This window comes from Leptosomus discolor, chromosome 1 (assembly GCF_034619465.1).
Source record: "Leptosomus discolor isolate bLepDis1 chromosome 1, bLepDis1.hap2, whole genome shotgun sequence".
NCBI classification, from domain to species: Eukaryota; Metazoa; Chordata; class Aves; order Leptosomiformes; family Leptosomidae; genus Leptosomus; species Leptosomus discolor.
The window spans coordinates 134,516,798-134,535,568 of record NC_141391.1 but is presented as its reverse complement, the minus strand read 5'-3'; positions in this window follow the sequence as shown (position 1 = coordinate 134,535,568).

Here is an 18,771-nt window from a genome sequence, read left to right as displayed (position 1 = left end):
GCACCACCGGACACGTTACAGGGTGCAAGGGAAGAGCATTTTGGGATTCCATAGGACTTACTCTGGGTTGTTTAGGGGAGGAATCAAAGGGGGGAAAAGGGAGGGATCAGGGGAAAAAAGTTGCATGTAAACTGTTGGATGTCCAGCATGTGTGTCCAATCTTGCCCTGCACTTGATTAGCACAGTTTGCCCCGTTATTAAATTCTATTTCTAACTCCTTTCCTGGGTGAAGTACTCTCTATTTGGGGATGGGGTGATGTGGTGTGTATGGGGGTCTGAGTTCCAGGTTATAGAGGCCCATGTGCGCAAGGTGCAGTGAGTGCGGGCATGCAGGGGAGAGTGTGAGCACTAGTTAAGATCCAGCTGGACCAGCTGGCAAGCAGGTAAAGTGGCCTAGGAGCCGAGGGGTGCCTGTAAGGGAGGAGCTGCCTGTCAGAGGGACCGGGACAGTCCCAGCTAGCTGCCAGAGAGACCATGGGGTCTGAGGTTCTATAGGGGTGAGACCCACTGTTGGCTGTGTCTCTAAGGGCAAGACCATGGCAGGCTGGCTACTGGAGCGACCTGAGGGACCACACACTTGTGTGTGTATGTGATGGGGTCTGTACCAGCAACCGGAGTGGGGCTGCAGCCTTAGAGTCTCATGTGCCTAGGTGCCAGCAACTAGGGAGACTGCAATCTGGGGCCAGACTGAGTGTCTGGGCTCAGCTCCTGGAAGGATTCACCTTACACACGTGTATATGTGTGTGTGTGTGTATATATATATATATACATATATATATTTCCCACTATTGGACCTCCATCCTGCTCAGTCTGGGAGGGGAACAGGACAAGAGCATTGCTGCTGTTTTGTGTATGTGTAAATGCTCCGTATGTCTGTGTAGATCTGTGTGGTGGCTGTGTATATATGCATACATATGTAGTGTATACATGTGTTTTTATGCATGCACCTACAGGGAATACATTCTCAGCTTTGCTACTGATTGCACTTGGGAGCAAGGAGCTGTGGCAGCCTTTCCTCTATCAGGCTGCTGGATCTGTCCCTAATTCCCTAACACGCTTTGTTTGACGAATCTTGGCTCACATTTATTTTTCCTTTTCCTAGCTTATTTTCAATTTGCTTGCAAGCATAGCAAACTCCACCTTGAATCTGATCATTCAGCTGTCTCGAACTCTGGCATTAGTTCTGGAAATACTCATTTACTGGTTAGTGTGAGAAGTTGCTGTATTTGGGGAGGCTCTAAGCATATCCAAATTTCAGAGGCAATCTTTGGACTGAGCAAAGCATTCTTCTGAAATAGCCTCATTCCTAGTTTATTCTTGACCTACGTGACTCTGTTGCAAGTGCTAAGCAATCAAAACTTCGAGATCAGATTAAATACAAAAGTAGCTACCAGTCCAACTTAGAAGCAATAAGCGTTCAGCTGAAAATTGAATCTCTAACACTTGATGCAGAATGCAGTGTGTGGCACTTCTTTATCTTTACAGAGCTGGTGGAGTAAAGAGCAGTAAGAAAGAGACACAAGCTCAAAATGTATAACCAAAACCCGAATTTCCACAAGGAATGTGGGGAAAATACCCCACCTTCCCATTTCAGTGAGTTTTGCTCCAGTTTGAACTCATCCGCTGATGCTAAAATAATTAGATTTGAAGTTTGCATCACAGCCTGTTCCTCCTAAATATCAGTTTCTGTCTTAGGACACACACCCACCTCCTGCATCACAGATAATTCTTCTGAAGATCAGCTGTTGGGGGAAGTACCTTAACACCTCCTTAGCAGAGCTATCTGATACCCACCAAGTAAAACTATCCACCTAGTCTTTTTGTGAATACAATACTTGTGTATTATGCAAAGTGCATTAACCGCACTAGGATGGAGGTCCACTGCAGGCTGTGCGTGGCGAGAGCCAGATTAAGATTTATAAGGGAAGGGCCAGGCATAACTGGCCCTAGGTAGAACTTGATGCTGGCTGCCACACATTAAACACCAGTATCCTCACCGCAGAGCTATGGGGCTTGGGAAATGCTCATCTTTTGCTTAACAAGTTTTTTTCTTTTTAGCTTTGAGAACACTTGCATGTCTAAACTAGTGCATGCCAGCTAATATTTAATTTCCAGGGAACTTGTATTATCTGAGGGAAGCTGTTTTAATCAGACAATGCCTATTTAGCATTAAGCAAGACCCCCAACAATGGGCAAGCCTGTTATCTTAATTTATCTCAGAGACTGGAGCTGGCATGTGACTCCACAGAAGCACTTTGCTGTGGCTTTTTGAGAACATTAGTGGAGCTCCAACAGATACAGTTCTCTGGCAAACACATTTCATATACACAAGGCCTTAACTCAAGGGACAATTGAGAAGAAGGCACAAGAAATTGTGTGCTCATATATATATATATATATATAGTAATTTTTGATTCTGTCCATGCCTCCACAACCTAATGGGAACAGAGACTGATCAACAGGGTCGTCCAGGCTCCTGGCAAGCTATATTTCACCTTACACAAGCTGCTTTGTCATATCTGCTCAACTTTCAGTTCAGCAGTGCTGCCCCATATGATGAAGCTCTTTCCAGTCTCTTTCCCCTCCAAGTTTAATGAATCCTTTCTCATGTTTCTTGTTATTTTGCCTGGAGAACAAATTATTCAGAGATAAGAGGAGCAGGGACAAGGAGGATTATTATGCAGTGTTTGCCTTGAGAGATGATTTTGTGCTTTTCTCTTTGTTGTGTTTATAACAAAAGAGCATTCAGAACAAAGGAGAGAGAATGAGAGCCAGCATGGGCCAGATGCTTCACCCACAAGCCATGAGTAACTTTTATTGTTGAGAGGAGCTGAGAAGGAGTGAGGAAAAAGGAGGAAAGATAAAAGAGAGAAACAAGATGATGGGTGGGGGGTAGGTTGGCTCGTACACAACAGGAGGTTAAGAGGGTGAGAAGAGAACCAGTAGAGAGACAGTAGGCAAAAACAAAAAGAAAGGAAAGGGCATAATGAGGTGAGGAAAGAAAGCACTAAAACAGATTGGAAAGGCAAGGCAGAAGAATAAAAGAGAAAATTAAGGAAAAGGCAGCAGCAAAGTACCAGAGGAAAAGGGACAACAAGTGAACAGATAGAAAAGATGAACACAGAGAGAGGAACAGGAGGAAATTGTAGAATTACCCAACTAGGAGAGCACAGTCACAGCACTGGGGAGATCATGGCATTAAACCAAAATCACCTTTAACCTCTGCCCTCTACCACAGTGAAATGTAGTTTGGATCTAATGCCTCTGAACACTTTCCTAGTCAACCTAGTCGATTAATCAAATCGCTGAAGTCAAAAGGTTTCAATACATTAACAATCGCTTGCAAAGGGGAAGTAGCCTTCGATTAAAAAAAAAAAAAAAAAAAAGAGTTCTGAAGAAATCAACATGCCAGAGAGTAAACCACAAGCAGTTGCATCATATTGAAAATGTTGTTTCTTGTACGTATCTCAGTGCTATGTGAGAGACGTGACAATACCCAGAAAGTCATTTAAGTTTTCCTAGTCCTGCTTCCCATTACACTTCAGGCCTTGTCCTCTTCTTTTGCTCCAATTCAAGAAAGACTTCTGCCCAGCATCTAGGCCAAAACCCTACTTTTTTCTGATTGATGTTGTCTGGGCAACCAGGCTTTCTAGCAAAGAGAGGAGCTATATATCTGTGCATTTGCCTTTTTCTTGTGCTATCTGTTTATCTTGTTTTATTCTAATGTTGCTCCACGTCTAAGAATAGCAATAATGAAGTACATGCATGTGACTCACAGAGAATGCTGTAAATATATTGTTTCCACAAGCAACTGCCCTTCTTACAATCTCTCTCAGTTTCTGCCTCCTTTTCTCTGGAACACACAGGCAACAGGTGAACTACATCTGAAACTGTCCCAAAGCCCATGTCCTGGACTGGAATGCTGCAGGGGCTGGAAAGGTGGAGGCACCAGCAGAGCTGTGATGGGAGCTCAGGGGTGAGTGAGCAGGAGGCTGCAGGGCAGGAGCAAGAGGCTTTGGCTAAAATATCTGTGGTGAGGTTTTTTTTATTTAGCAGCATCTCACTGGGGTTTTCTCCACTCTGAGCAAGAAGCTGAATTTGAAGGATGCTATAAGAAAACAACCTGGCTAATGAAGTTCAGTTAAAACCCATCAGCATAAGTAGAGAGTAAAAAAGTGTACCACAGGGTAAAATTGCAAAGAGAATTTCCTAGCAAAATCCTGATCGGCAGCATAGCAAATACACCCACTTCAGGAGCATGGTCTGTGAGTCAGTTCATGAAGAAGCCAGGGGAGGAACAGAAGGTATGGGATAGAGGGAATTAGGGTTGCCCTTCAGCTGAGACCACAGATGACCCTTCCCTTCTTTTCCCAAGGGCTTGTTTTTGATGAGTCTTCACAAAACTAATCTTTACTTCATATTTCTCGAGAAAATACCACATTCAGGTGGAAAAAAATGTTATTTCTTAAGAAGGGGAAACAATTTGTCTCTGGAAGACGTAAAAAGAATCCCTCTCTGGTACATGCCAGCCGGATGAAAGGATGATGGCAAGTTTGACAAATTAAGCTAGACAATATTCTCTAGCTGCTTAACCAGATGCAGAGTTTCAGTCACACAGATACCAATCAGAAAGCATAGGTTTCCTCACAGCAGCATTTTATGCCTAGCTTGGTCAATCCAGCACCAGTGCAATAGGCGCTGGGGCTTGCTGCCTGCTGGCACATGGAGCCAGTCTGGGCCTGCAAGCCATGGCATGGGGTGGAGGTGTTTCAGCAGTGTAAGCTGCCTTATCTCGTGTCCCCATTTAGGCATACTTCTCACACCCCAACATTAGTAGGAGAAAACTACACCACAGCCAGCACATACGCATGCAGTGTGCAGAGTCGAACTCACTTACTGTACACACACACTCCCAGCAAATACGCACATTAGACACATATATATCCACACTGCAGCTCAGACACAGAAATTCACTGCCACTAACTGGGCACAAGCAGAGCTGCAGATTCACAAACACCACTTCTGGAGGCATTTCTCCTCAAGCTACGTTCTGCTCCCCAGTAGCCTGGGGCAGGGAATGGGGGAGGCAGAGGCGGTGAAAATGGCTCACTGAGATCACAAGTGATTACAGCAGCACGGTTCGCAGGAAAGAAACAAAACCCCTGGCTCCCCTCGCCGTGGTAATCTAAAATTAGCTGCTATTGATCGATTTGGAAACACTAAGGCAGCAGGATTTCAGCCTCCCCCCTCCCTATGCGGGCTTGTTTCACCTCCTGGGCTAACAATGGCTAAGCCAGTCTAGCACACAGGGGTTTATTGCTCCTCTCCCAGCAGCAGATGCTCTGAGCTGCCCTGCGGGAGTGGTTCCCTCTCCCCCCAAAGTACCAGCACCCCACACTTGGCGCTCAGTAGCCAGGAGCACAAAAAGCAGCCCGTGAGGGACGAGAAAGAGGGCGATGTGAAGAGTGCTTCAAAACACCGTGCACTGCTCCTGTGCTGAGATCCAGCCGGAGCAGATGAGGAAAGATGAGATTAAATCATATTTAGGAAGAGCTGCTCTATGCAGCTAGTCCCACTCTGCATTGCACAGCACAGTCAGCCACCAGAAAGGGGGCAGGAGGGATCCTGGCTTGCATCCCATCCTGGCAGTTCTGCCCTTCTCCCCCTTGGAAACGGGGTGCCAGCAAGCCTGGGTGGGCATCTCACCTAAGCTGCCTCCTCATTTTATACAAACACTTTTCAGGGGAAGACCACACACTTCCTGATTCATGCTCTCTGTCTCTTCCCCAGTCTCCTTTCTCACCCTCCAATGATGCCTCCTCATGCAAACCCATCTGGCTCTAGCATTGCTCTCGCTGGGTGCTCCACACACCCTTTGTCCTCCCCCAGGATCATTCCTGTACTGCTCACTTCCAGTCCTACACACACGTGTATCTGCTTGCCCGTGGCCCTCCTCATCTTTTTGAAAACTAGAGTGGTTACATTCAGGTGGCCTAGCTGTGCGAGGATGCTGTGTATGCAAATGCTCAGGTGTGCTTCTGTGGGCAGATGGAGGATTCTCTGGGGCCTGTATTACACTTGCATTTCTGTATAGAATGTTCAAAATTTTGTTGCTCCAAAACAGCTCTCACTGTGGCCCTGTTTCTCAGTAACAAACAGGCCAGCTGCTGAGAGGTCAGGTACTCCTTCAATAGGCTTAGAGGCAGAGGTAGTTTAAATAACTGAGAAGCTTCAGCTCTGAGTTCCCCAGAGATAACACACATTGTGGGACAGCTGGGAGGAAACAGCCTAAGCACTGCTCTGTGGCTTTTGGTCTATGATAGCAACAGCTTCACAAAGCATTGAAGCCACTTGTTCCAGCAGGGGCTTCTCTCTTGTAGTCATTCCTTCAAGGGATTGGGGTGGATTGTACAGGTATGTATCTCACAGACACTACCATCACAGTTGGCTCCGACCCTGCTGTGGTCTACCTGAGCAAACAGGCAGTGGACAGTGGGGATGAGCTGTTCATCCCACAGCTCCAGGTGGAGGTGGTGTTCACAGGGGAGCCATCATACATCTTTCCAGGAGGAAAAGTGTTTGGCCTCAGGTCAGTGCTTCTGCACAGATTTGTTCCAGTTTAATTAACCAGGTGGGAACAGGGTGCACTTTGTTTGAAAGAGATTATTCTCCTGAATTAGCTCTCCCGCCAAGTCTGTTATTGCTCTGCAAACAATGTGAGTATGGGGAAATGGACCTGGGAAAGCAGAGACTGGATGCATGAGGAAGACTGTAGATTCCTCTGTTGATGACACAGATAAGTAGGGCTGGCCATTCCCCCTCTCAGAAATTAAACTAAAGAAATGAGATGGCAGGTCTAGGATAAGCAAGGAGCCATAGCGCAGGGACTACATGCTGGCCAGTCCATTAACTCCGGCTACTGACAGAGCTACAAGAGCACTAACAAAGGGACATACAGAAGGGAAACCTACAGGGAAAGACTTTAAACGTGGTCTCTTCAGCCAGTGGTCTTCTCCCCACTAAGCAGTATTTTTAATCATCAGTGGTCCTAGGCAGGGCCAGACACCATGTTTGTACCCACTGCCTGGGTGCCTTGGTTTTGGCATGTCACATAACCCTCCTCTAGCCAGCTCTTGGCGCCTCCTGTATTCATGCCATCTCTCTTCTTTTCCCCTTGTTTCTCTTTCTTCAAGTCTCTTTCCATCTCGTTGTGGTTTCTCTGTCTGTCCTTTTCCCTATTGCTGTGTCTGTTTGTGAGCAGCATGTCTTTCTGTACACTCCCCCTTTGACATATATTGCCTCTTCACCCTGCTGCTCATCAGTGGCTCCTCCTTTCCCCAGCTATGCTCCCTCTCATCACTTCTTCCCTCAGCATTTTTCACTGCTTATGTCTCCCCATTCCTCTCCCAGCCTCTGCAGCTGTGATCCCTCACTTCCATCCCACAGCCCCTTGGGAAAAGATGCTGTGGTCACCCCAGGGTTAAAAGCATGAGTGAGGGTGGGAAGCTGCCCTTCTCTGTCCTTGATTAGTGCCATCAGCCTTTTGGGAGACAACAGGTGGCCCGAGGGAGTTGGCCTGCATCTTTGTGCAGTCTCTCACGTCCTCAGCATGAAGTGGGAGTGCAGCAGTCCTGCTGTCAGCTGCGCCACTGCCAGGCAGCAGGGAGGGAGGAAGGGAGGCCAGGTAAAGCAGGCTTTTTGTCAGATACAGCCAGTACCACGTGTGGAAGCTCAGAAACATGAGGATTGAAGGGAATCAATATAGTGAGTGACTACTTCTTTTTTAGACTGCTGGAGCACATTCAGTGTCATTGTCCTTGTGCTCAGCCACTCTGCAGAGGCCCCTCACTCCTGCAACACTGTTCATGTGTTCCTCTAGGCTGCGATGAGGCTCCTTGTCTTTGCCTTCCCACAGTATACCACGGAGTCCCTCTTATAATCCTCACTTCTGACCCACCTACTCACACATACATATGCACATATCTCAGATCCTCAAGGGGCTGAATTTCTAAAGAAGTGAATATCTCACAGCAGTCGGTCTGACAGACATCCTCCCTGGAAAACTGAGTCTCCTTGGCGATGGAGAGAGTGAAGGGACAGACACAACAGAATGAGATTTTTCAGAAGAGCAAGGAGCAGACGTCTCCCATTGAGACATCCGCACACCCTCCACTCAGAAACACAGTAGAATTTAGGGGGTAGAAATAAAAGAAATGCCAAAACCAAAGAAAACCTGGCTGAATAAGACTGAGCATGGGATTTAGGTGTGATGTCAGGGACTGTGCCTCTGAGCCAAATGTCCCCAACTGAAGAATTGCTCCTGCTTCTGGTACAGACAGTTGGAACCTGACATCAAATAGAGCAGTACCTTGCCAGATCCCCAATCTTCAGGGGATCGCAGAACAGTATGTCAAGTGCTCCAAAATATGTTGCTAATTGCATGGCCCTGCCCGCCATGCATGAGGCATGTATGCATATACACTGCTGTGCAGCAGTGTAGCATCTGGACACCTCACAGCCTTGATTTTTCACAGCACCCCACTGAAAGGAGAAAAAAGCCTTTTTCAGATGCAGACCTGAGACAAAGAGAGATTAGAAGTAGATCCCAGACTGAGGTGCCACAATGCTGAGCACTGCAGCATAAGCACTTCCTCAGTCCCTTAAATGGAAACCAAAAGTCTGGAAGGAGAGATGAATATTGCTACTATGGATCCAAAAAACCAGCACCCAAGGAAGCTGTACTACAAAATGGCACAGAGGAAAACAGTAGAGTCCAGCACTCTCCAGGCTATGTTGTTGCTGGGAGGTGTCTCCCTTCAGGGGGACCTACAACTTCTGCCTTTCTGAACCTGCACTCACCCCTCTATTTACTTCTAAAAAAGCAACTACTAAAAAATCTGCTCTTTCTCTCCATTGACGGAGTAGCTCTATGGTTAGTGCAGTACCCTAGAACATGAGACCAGTGTTCAGCTTCTCCATTCAGGGACCCTTTTTCTGCATTCTTACACACAGAGTTCATGGATTCACAAGTTGCTGCTGGAGGACAAACCCACTCACCATGATGCTCTGAATGCCTGATTAGGACTCGTAACCGCCTGTGGTAGTCCTTAAAATATACATACGAGCTGCCTAATAAATTCAAACATGTTCATGGTGAAAAAATGACTGGACTAAAGACTAGAAGCCAAGATCACCTGCTGTCTATGCCTATGCCAGGTAAGGTAGGAATCAGGCTGCTGCATGCCTCATCCCAATGCATCCTTAATTGTTCTTTTTATGGGGATGTGTCCCACTGCCTGAGCCAGAATCTGCAATCAGTAAATTCTTAGGGCCTCCACTACCCCAGTTGCCTCCAGTGGTGAGAAGGGCTTCCCAAGGAGACTTTTTTACAAAAACACAGTATTTTCAGAAATAAAACAATGACAAAAATTTGCCTCCAGTATATGACGGCCACCAAGTGTAGTTTTTTGGGAACATGTTTTTAAGGTGTAGTTGCCTAAACACTGCCTATATCCCCCTCCAGATTAATAAGCCCTTGTATTGAAGTCTGTCTTAAATAACAAGCACTGCACTACCTGTTTGTAGAATAAGCAGCTGAGCAAAGGGTGAGTGAACTACAACAGACATCGATATGGGCCTGGGAACCTCTCTCAATGGAGGAGGTTTTTTGCATAGCTGGTGGTTGGGGTACAGCCTGTTTAGACCTACTCCTCAACTCCAGCCAGTGTCCTGGCACCACAGCCACTCTAGCACTCTTTTTTTCCAACTTTAACTCTCATCTGTTTTTCTAAATCTTCTTGTGGTAGTACAAACAGTGACCAAGAAACACAAATGGAAAAAGGGATGAAGAAGAACTGAAGAAAAAATAAGGGAAGGAAATGTCTATCTTACAGAAAATGAAGGAAGGACAGAGAAATAAAGTGAGATGAAAACAAGATGCAGGTTAAGACAATGTAAGAAAGGAATAGCCATGCAAAACAAATGTATTTGTGAAAAAAAGAACAAGAATGTAATAAAAATTAAGAAAAGGAGACAGAGCAACAGACAGCTGATACAGATATATATGTCTTTCTAGTAGGCGATAACCTTCCAACTTTCAGAAAGTAACTGGGTACAACTTGCATGACAGTGTAAGGGAAGGATGTTCTTGCAGCATTTTATGTACAAAACGATGCAATTAATGTAGCACTGACACTGAGCAATGGGGACAGAACATGTGCAGGACTCCTCCACTGCCCACAGAAGGATTTTCTTTTCAGTTGAAAGCCCAAGTACTTCACTGACTCAATAATTTTCAGGACTTTGACGTTTTTCTTGGTCAATAAATATCCCTTGCACTCTGCCTGATGTTAGGTGCAGGCTCTGCGCAGCTCTTTGTGTCACAAAGGTGCAGGGGCACCACAACCATTCAGCCTAACCTATGCCAAGAATTCAGCTTTCCCTAGAATTTTCCCTGAGCCAAACCACATTTAACAGGTCCAAAGACTTATCAGATAACACATTCTTCAGCCTTTCAGAAGAATCACTGGATCAGAGACAGAGAGGACAATGTGCTAGTCACATGAGACCCTAAATCCTGAACTGACCTAAAAATGCAGTGAAGCTCAAAACTCCATAAATAACATATTTATCTGCAACTAATTCCTACTCAAGAGTTGATGCAAGATTTATGAGAACACCTTAAACTGGGGTGAAATGTAGTAGCAAAATACATGTCTGACCACTGTTGCCACTATCTGTGACAAGCAGATGTTCATGTGGCAGACCCAGGCCTCCCTGAATCCCATCCCATTCTGTGCCAGGCTCAGTGTAAGATCTGGAATTACTTCCCCACAGCAGCCACTCCCCAGCTCGTTCCAGAATTTGCCCCACAGAGCTCAGAATACTGCAGAAACCAACAAATGAAACTGCTGATGACATGATCTTCAGAGCCTGGAGCCAGCTAGGGATGGATTGTTAATAGGACTAATTAGTCCTTCTAAAGGGTCCAGCTTAAATCAGGATGAAGCTGTTGAAAACACTGTATGTATACAAACAGTAAGAGAGAGATCTTGAGAACGTGGCTATCTCAAGATCTACCTACATAAGGGAAAAAAAAAAATAGCATTAACTGTTTTGCTGATATGGGAACCACGTGTGCAATGATTACATGGTTTGGCCCAAGAGAAAATCTGTGATGGAGCCATAAATCAAACTCCAGTATCCAGAGACCCAGACCAGTGCTTCATCAGCTAGGCAATCCATGATCTTCCTCTGGACTAAAAGCAGACACCATGACAAGTGCATTAGCAGACCTAATGTCAGACATTTAGGTCTGCTAAACAGAGACACACACTTCAGTGTGATTCATGTTCATCCCAGATTTCATGCTCCTTTATTTACTTGAAGCCTCTGGCACTAAACAATAATTTGCTGGGAAGCAAGAATGTGTAGTTATGGATCATAAACTCTCACTTGCCTGCTGGGAATGTGCACAGTTGATGCTATCAGGGGAACATACACATGTCAGATTCTGTCCATCTAGCCCAGACCAGAAAGAAAATTACCTTTAGAGTCATACTCCAAATTTTTGTGCTTAGATAACCGGGAAACTGATGTTCTAGTAGGACAGTCTTCCTAAAGTAGGAAGAAAGCCAAAGCCACTCACTGGTTGGTGTTATGCACCAAAAGAAGCTGGGGGACAGCCCTTGGGCACACAGAACATGAAAGTATTACCATGACCACTTATGTGAGCCTGAGCATATTCTTACTTTTTACTGAGAGGAGTAAGAGCTGCTCAGTACCGTGACATTGTTCCTAAACTGTTGCTGGCAGAAGAAAATCTGGTCAAAGAGAGGACCAAACTAATGCTGAAGAATACAAACCAAAAATGCAACTTGTAGCCCTATGGCTTGTTCTCCCCATTAGGACCTTCAAAAGGCTAAACCAAACCTTGATGGCTTGTAGTGCAGTAAAAGGCCTGCCTTGGCCCCAGTCACAGAGAATTGACATGTCATACTTGAATACCGTACATGTTTTTCTGTCTCTAATTTTGGCTCCCTAGACGCCTGATATCTGGACCTGATATAAACTGCTGTCCTGAAGCAGGTTTATATGAGTTCAAAACGCTCTACAGAGATCAGATATTTCCTCCTGCTAGGCAGCAGGTGGGGATGTTGAACCTGCCCAGCCTCTTCATCTTTCAGTTTTCAAGGTGCCCAGAAGACAGCAGGGAGGTCAGTTTGGGTCCTCTGTTTTCTAGTATGAGAAAGGCTACAGAGATCCAGAGAGGGATGTGGTTGACAAGTGTACACAGCTCTCAGGCAATAAACCATGTCCACATTCCCCAGCAGATACCAGCCTTCCCAGTTCCACTCTGTTTTACCTCTGCTGTCACAGGCTAAGCTGGTGGGCAGTTATGTTCAACTCCCACCAAACCAATGAAGATGTCAGAGATACCTCAGTGAGGTGACACTACAATCAGAATACCTGATATGAGGACATTTTATCTTCCAAATTTCTGTTTGAGGATGACTTACAAGGTGGGGAAGCTACTCTTTATGCTCCACTGCAAGCTTCCATAATGAAATACCTTATCCTCCTCTTTTGTTGCCTCTGTACCCCTTTCTGCCATCCTTTAAGAAGGAAGGCTCAATCAGAATAGGAGCAAGTGCATACATACACAAGAGTTGGGGGCATGTTAAGCTGTGGGAGTAGGACACATGGAGCAGATACGGATTTTATCCATGGCAGGGAGGATCTTACAATTGCCCTGACTTCACTCGGTCTCTTCCCTAGCTGCAAAGATACTGCAACATCTGGCAGCAATCACTGGTATTCAAGAACTCTGTGTTCCCACCTTGAATGCAGCCTGGAGCCCCACCAGAGCTCCCCCACTTTGTGACCCACCACTGGGAATTTGTCAACCTGCACCAATGGGAAATTAAGACAGACCCGCAGCAGTTTAAATGACAACAAATTTAACTCCCTTTCAAAGAGCGCAGGAGAATGTATGTCACCTGCCCCACTCACTGCACAAACCATGTGAACACGAGCTATTGCAACCTGAAAAACTGGGTGGAGACTAAACACAGCAATCCAACATAGACAAGTCTGCATCTGCTTACCCCAGATGCCACCTCTGTCGTTTCTACCTTACAACAGCCTCCCACAAGCCTCTTTCCCTTGGCGCCCCCTCTGCCTCAGCATCCCTCTGCTGCGAACCCAGGTAATCCTCATGGAGGAGCTCTGTTACCATTTGAAATCTTTGCTCTCGTTGCCTTGCCTGCCCAATGACATTTTCTTCAGCTGCCTTCCTAACTCCCTGACATGCAACCACTCTCACACTTTCTAAGTACCTTCCTCAGGGCATCACCTCGTGGTGTTCTGGAGCCTGTGATACTGTTTTCCCCCCCGGCTTCAGCCTCAGCTGACCTGGCTTGTTCTCCAGCCTCCACACAGCCTGCCAGTCTCACCTGCCTTCACCAAGGAAAATAGGAAGGTGAAAGGCAGCACAGCAAAAGGAAGAGCTACATCTGGGTCACCATGTTAGCTGTGCTGTCTGCAGGACTTCTGCAAACCTCTGATTCCAGGAGACGTTCTCTCCCATTCTGAAGAACAGAGGGGCTGATCTCTTCATACTTGTCCCCTAAGAAGGCCACCGTTTGCTGCCCAGCCACAACCACTAACCAAACAGGACTGCTTGTACTGGTGAATAAAAGGCCAAGGAAAATGGAGTATGTCTGCACCAGAGACAGTAAACCAGAATCCAGCACTGCTGGGTCTCAGATCCAATCCAAGATCAGACCTTCAGGACCTCCTCTACTTTAAGCCTTGCACTTCTTCCTTACTTCCCTCACCTATGCTCTCCTTCTCCCCCTCTCATCTCCAAAGGGCTAGGGTAGAGGTGTTGCTGAGGGGATCTCACTGTCACAGCGACAGAGTCAGCATGCCAGCGCTGACCTGAGACCAGCAATCCCAGAGACTTGGGGTCTGCAAGCTCTGCAAGGTCCCTTGGCTTTGCTGTCCTTTCCTTGCTCCACAGAGGGGCTGGAGGGACAAAGACACAGGCCTTGTGGGGTCCAGGCTGACCCCTGAAGCATGAGCAGGCTGCAGAAGTTCCCTAGTGCCTCTGGGCTTGCCACAGGGCATGGTGCAATCCAACTCACCTTGCCAGCTCAGCTGTTTCTAGGAAAACCTGGAAGAATCACAGGCCACTTCCTTTCCTTTAAAAGCTGTCTGGTTGTCTTCCATTCACAGCTGAAGCAATCAGGTGTCCTCACTTGCTCTACATCGGACAAGGACTCTGCCTTTAGGTATACAACAATTATGACTACTTCAGAGTTACTCTGGCTCATTAATTTTGTAAAAGGGTGACAGTTTTTCTTCTCTTTATCTGCATTTGCTAAAGTGTAGGTCACAAATGGGCAGCTTTTGAGAAGTGTAAAAAAAATTCCTCTGTTTTTTACATGTCATCTTGTCTGAGATCTGTTATAAAAATCTCTTATCAGCCTGTTTCACAATGAATGGTCGTTTTGATAGTTATATGATTTGTTTCTGGTGTGCATGTTGTTTCAAAGTTCTACACTTTTTTCCAGACTAAAAATGGCTTTGGAAGCAGCATACTTATTGAGGTAATTGAGATTATTTTATATGTTTTCTGTAAAAACAGATGTAGGGATAACCATAGCAGTGTTAAGAGATGCTAGTTGTTTAGCTTAAATAAGTAAGTTTTAAATAGAATAAATCACTTAAGAGTTATAGTGTAGTGTGATTTATTACGCTGTTTGCTTAGCTTTACTTACTCAGCATGAGTAGCTAGATTTGCTGAAGCCATACGCCACAAATTGTAAACTTTCACCTGGATTTACTGAACATATATGGAATTTGTATCTATTTAAGCAAGACAAGGCCTCCAGAGCCAGCACAAACCCTAAGATAAGGAAGGTACAAGCGTCAATGGCAGCTGCAACTAGAGAAGATAACGGCCTGCCTGGAGACCGTGAAGGAATCCAATAAGGAAGGAGTCAGAAGGTGTCGGAGGATCTCTGGCCAGAATCACTGTTGGACCAAAGGGCGCATGAAAGGAGCATGAAGATCGTATGAAGGGTGGATGCATAGTCTGTAAGGTTATAAATGCCTAGGGATTTATTGGTTCAGGGTCCCTCTCCAGAGGCACCCAGTTCAAGCTGACCATGCTGCTGTACCATTCTATTAAATTATTTATTTTTATGAGATTCGATGCCTGAAACTCTGCTTCGGGAAACCTAGGGTTTGGACTGCAGAGCAACTAACACCGGACAACCCAGACCAGACTGTGCTTCTTTAACAGCAGAATAATTATCCCACCAAGATGAACAGCAGTTTATTTTTCCTCGTAAATAAGTGTGGCTAGATTCAATGACAACATGAGCCATTATAGCCAGTAAGGCCTTAGAACAAGGGGATCTTCTCGGGTGTATTAATATCTCTACAGATAAAGTCAGCCTTGATTTGTCATTAAGTCCTCTACTCAGAACACCATGTTAAGGACTGCACAGAGAAACTACCACAACAGGGGCAACTAATATTCACAATAGTTTACAAAGGTCACAGTTATTTAATGCCCTTGCCATATGACAAGGGTCAGTCATGCCAGACATGGAAATAGACTTCAAGTCTTCTAATTTTGTAATCCCATTAGCCCCTGGTCCCCACCTCCACAGCAACTGGAATTCCTGGCCCTTCTTCTGTTCTCTTCCACCTTAGCATCTTTGCAGCCAAAGCTCCAAGACGGGTAACATGATGGGAATGTGCAACTGAATCCTGCAGCCTCCCCACCAGACGCTCATGCATCTGCCATGTACTTGCTCTCTAGGACAGGTCTCCTTTCACCCCTGAGCTTCTGCACTGTGCTCTGTACCCAGCACTGCTCATCTCCTACATTCCCTCTCTTGCATATTACGTCCCACTTGTCTTTGCAACAGTTCTCTTCTGTATTGTATCTTCTCCATCATCTTTCTCCTCGCCAGCCTCATTTTTTTCCAACATCTACCTCCTTCTCACTTTCTCAGGCTTAATCTAGACTGAGTTTAAGGTGTGATGTTAGCCACAAAGGATAACCTAGTCATTTAACCAGTCTAATGTGGACACAGCAAACTGTCTTTAAGTCATGTTAAGAAGGTGTATTTTAAATCCTAAATGAGGCAAGAAATCAGTGTTTCTTTGCATATCTCTCAGTTTTACTCTGACATCCTTTCCAAGAGTCTCTGACTTTTGTCCTGGTCATTGTCTTTTGGAATCTGTCTTATTTTCCTCCATTTCTGTCCCAAAGAGGCTCCTTTACACAACTTCATCATCACACTAAACAGGATGCAAGTCTTGGTTTTCCCCTTCATACCCAATTACACACAAGATGTTTTTTTACCCACTCTCAGGTGAATCACATGGCTTTTCTCATTTAGCTGCTTCCCTTTTGCATGTGTTTGTGTGAACATATGCTGGCTTTTCATTCCAAGTTTATCACTCCTGCCTCAAAGTCTAAGACAGTATTTTTTTTTTAGAACAAAGAACTTCTTTTCTCTCTGAGATATGGATCAGTTGAGGCCAGGATCCGGGTGGACTGTCACTAATCATACAGGGAGGGAAAAAGGGAGACCCTAGAAAATAAGGCTGGAGTGAAAGCATGGAGGCAAAAGGTTACAGATAGATCTAAGTAACAGCTAATATAAAGAACAACGAGTAGGCCTGATTCCACCTTCCCAGTGGTGCCTTTGGTACCCAGGAGAGGGCAGGTGGCAACAAAAATCGGATTGCATAATGGGAGCCAACCCACTCCAGCACTCCCCTCTGCTGGCCAGTGGCCGGGGACACTGGACAGAGCGAGAAGTGGTGGGGACAGGGTGCTCCAGATTGCTCCCCTTTGACCTGTGAGATAACAGGACCCCTATTAGCGCTGAAACCATCTCTGTCAGCTGAACCACAGCGTTCTTGTTTGATGCTGAGGATGGCTGAATTATTGGGGAAATTTTAGCAAAATTCTAGATATTTATTTTGAGTTACTCATTCAAGTTTAAGGTCAATTAGTAGGTCTTTTATGTCCTTAAATGCACACTAATGTACTACAACACTCTTGTTTCCTTATGGCACCCAACCATTTCCTCCTGGGGCCTGGATTTTCTTTCCTCGCTGCTGTTAAAAGAGGGCAGAAGCTACAAGAAAATGATAAACAGGAAACCCTAAAAGGCCAGATCATTTACAAAACAACACGTAGGCACACATATCCATAATGTATTGTGCCTAATGCTAAATAGCATTAAAAAGTTATTTGTTTTGATGTATCCTTTTATACTTAAAGAAATACTGATGTATGATCTTGGTTTCACAGGCATAAAGAGCTTCTTGGCCAGCTCGCCAGATGTGCACAGATCTGTAAAATTTCCTAGAGCTTTCTGTTGATGGTAAAATACAGAGCTCTTGCTGTTTTGTTGCAGGGGATCTGGAATGTACATCATGTCTGTTGCATGGGTATTGAAGAAAGTTTCCAGATTTCCTTCCTGTGCCTTAGGACTGCAGACTTAACTAAGGTTCCCAGCTCTAGATCTTTCTGCAACTTAAAATTTCCTTTATCTTGGTTTTAGCTATAGGTTTTAGACAGGTTTCCTGGGCTACTTAAATCTTGGTAATTCACTTCAACATACACTCACTCCCCAAACCTCCCACCTGTGGCTGCGTCCCACTCTCCTCTCTGGCACCCATCACGCAGTTTCCCAGCTGCCCTCCCAGTCATTCCACTTTGCTGCCTCTCCTCATCCTAGATCACCCACCCACTCCCTCTTTTTTGTCCGCTGTTTCCCTCACCAGTCTCCCCTCCTTCCGTCTCCTTCTTTCCTCCCTTTCTCTTCCTTTTTGCTTTCTCTCAATGACTGTAACACTGCCACAACTTGGCAGATGAGCCGCCCCCTGTCTCTGGATTAGTTAAATTAGCTGTATTAGCTATATTAGCTGTGTGTGCTACAGGGAAACCCTCTTTCGCAAGCTCGCCTCTGCCAATCCTGGACAAGAGGGGGATATTTTTAGGAATTCAGTTTCCTGTGGTCATGTAGCTGTCTGATGGCTGCTTGCTTCTGAACCAAGCCCTGGTGCCCAGCCAGGACACGCTGTGAGGTGTGCGGTGATGTGCCCGAACAGTTATCCATGATATAAAAATATGCCCGTTGCCCCTGGAAACCGGCTCTCCCGCTCCTCTCAGGCAGGAGTTGCTAAGCGATGCGCTTGTGCTTGGGGGTAGGGGGATAAGATCTGGCAGCGCTTCTCTTAGTGACCTGTTGCAAAATAGGAGGGCAGGGACAGAGGACCTGCTGCTTAGAGGCAGAGGCCACAGAGGGGACGGCTGAGTTACTGTAATGTTTGACTGACAGGTAGTTGCTTGCCAGAGACAGTAAGTGGATGGCATGGAGGGAAGAGCAAACCGGTTCCCATGGCAACAGTGCTCAAGTCATCTGAGGTCAAAATGATGACTGAGGCTGCCAGAGAAAATGAATTTTGATGCGAGGACAAATCCCACAGCAGTGCCTGAGCAGCCCTGCACCCGCCTCCTCCCCGCCCCCCCCCCCCCCCCCTCTAATGGACTGCATTGCTCCCCCTTACGGCACTCCTTGGGGCTCTCCCAAAGCCTGGTCGTCTATCCCAATGCCTATCCTGAATTCACCCCTAGCTATTTTTGTTTCTGGGTCACGGAGAACCCATCTGCGCAGCCCGCCGAGGCCGGTGGCGGCGCGGGCCGGCCCAGCCGCGTCCCTCCGCCACGGGCGA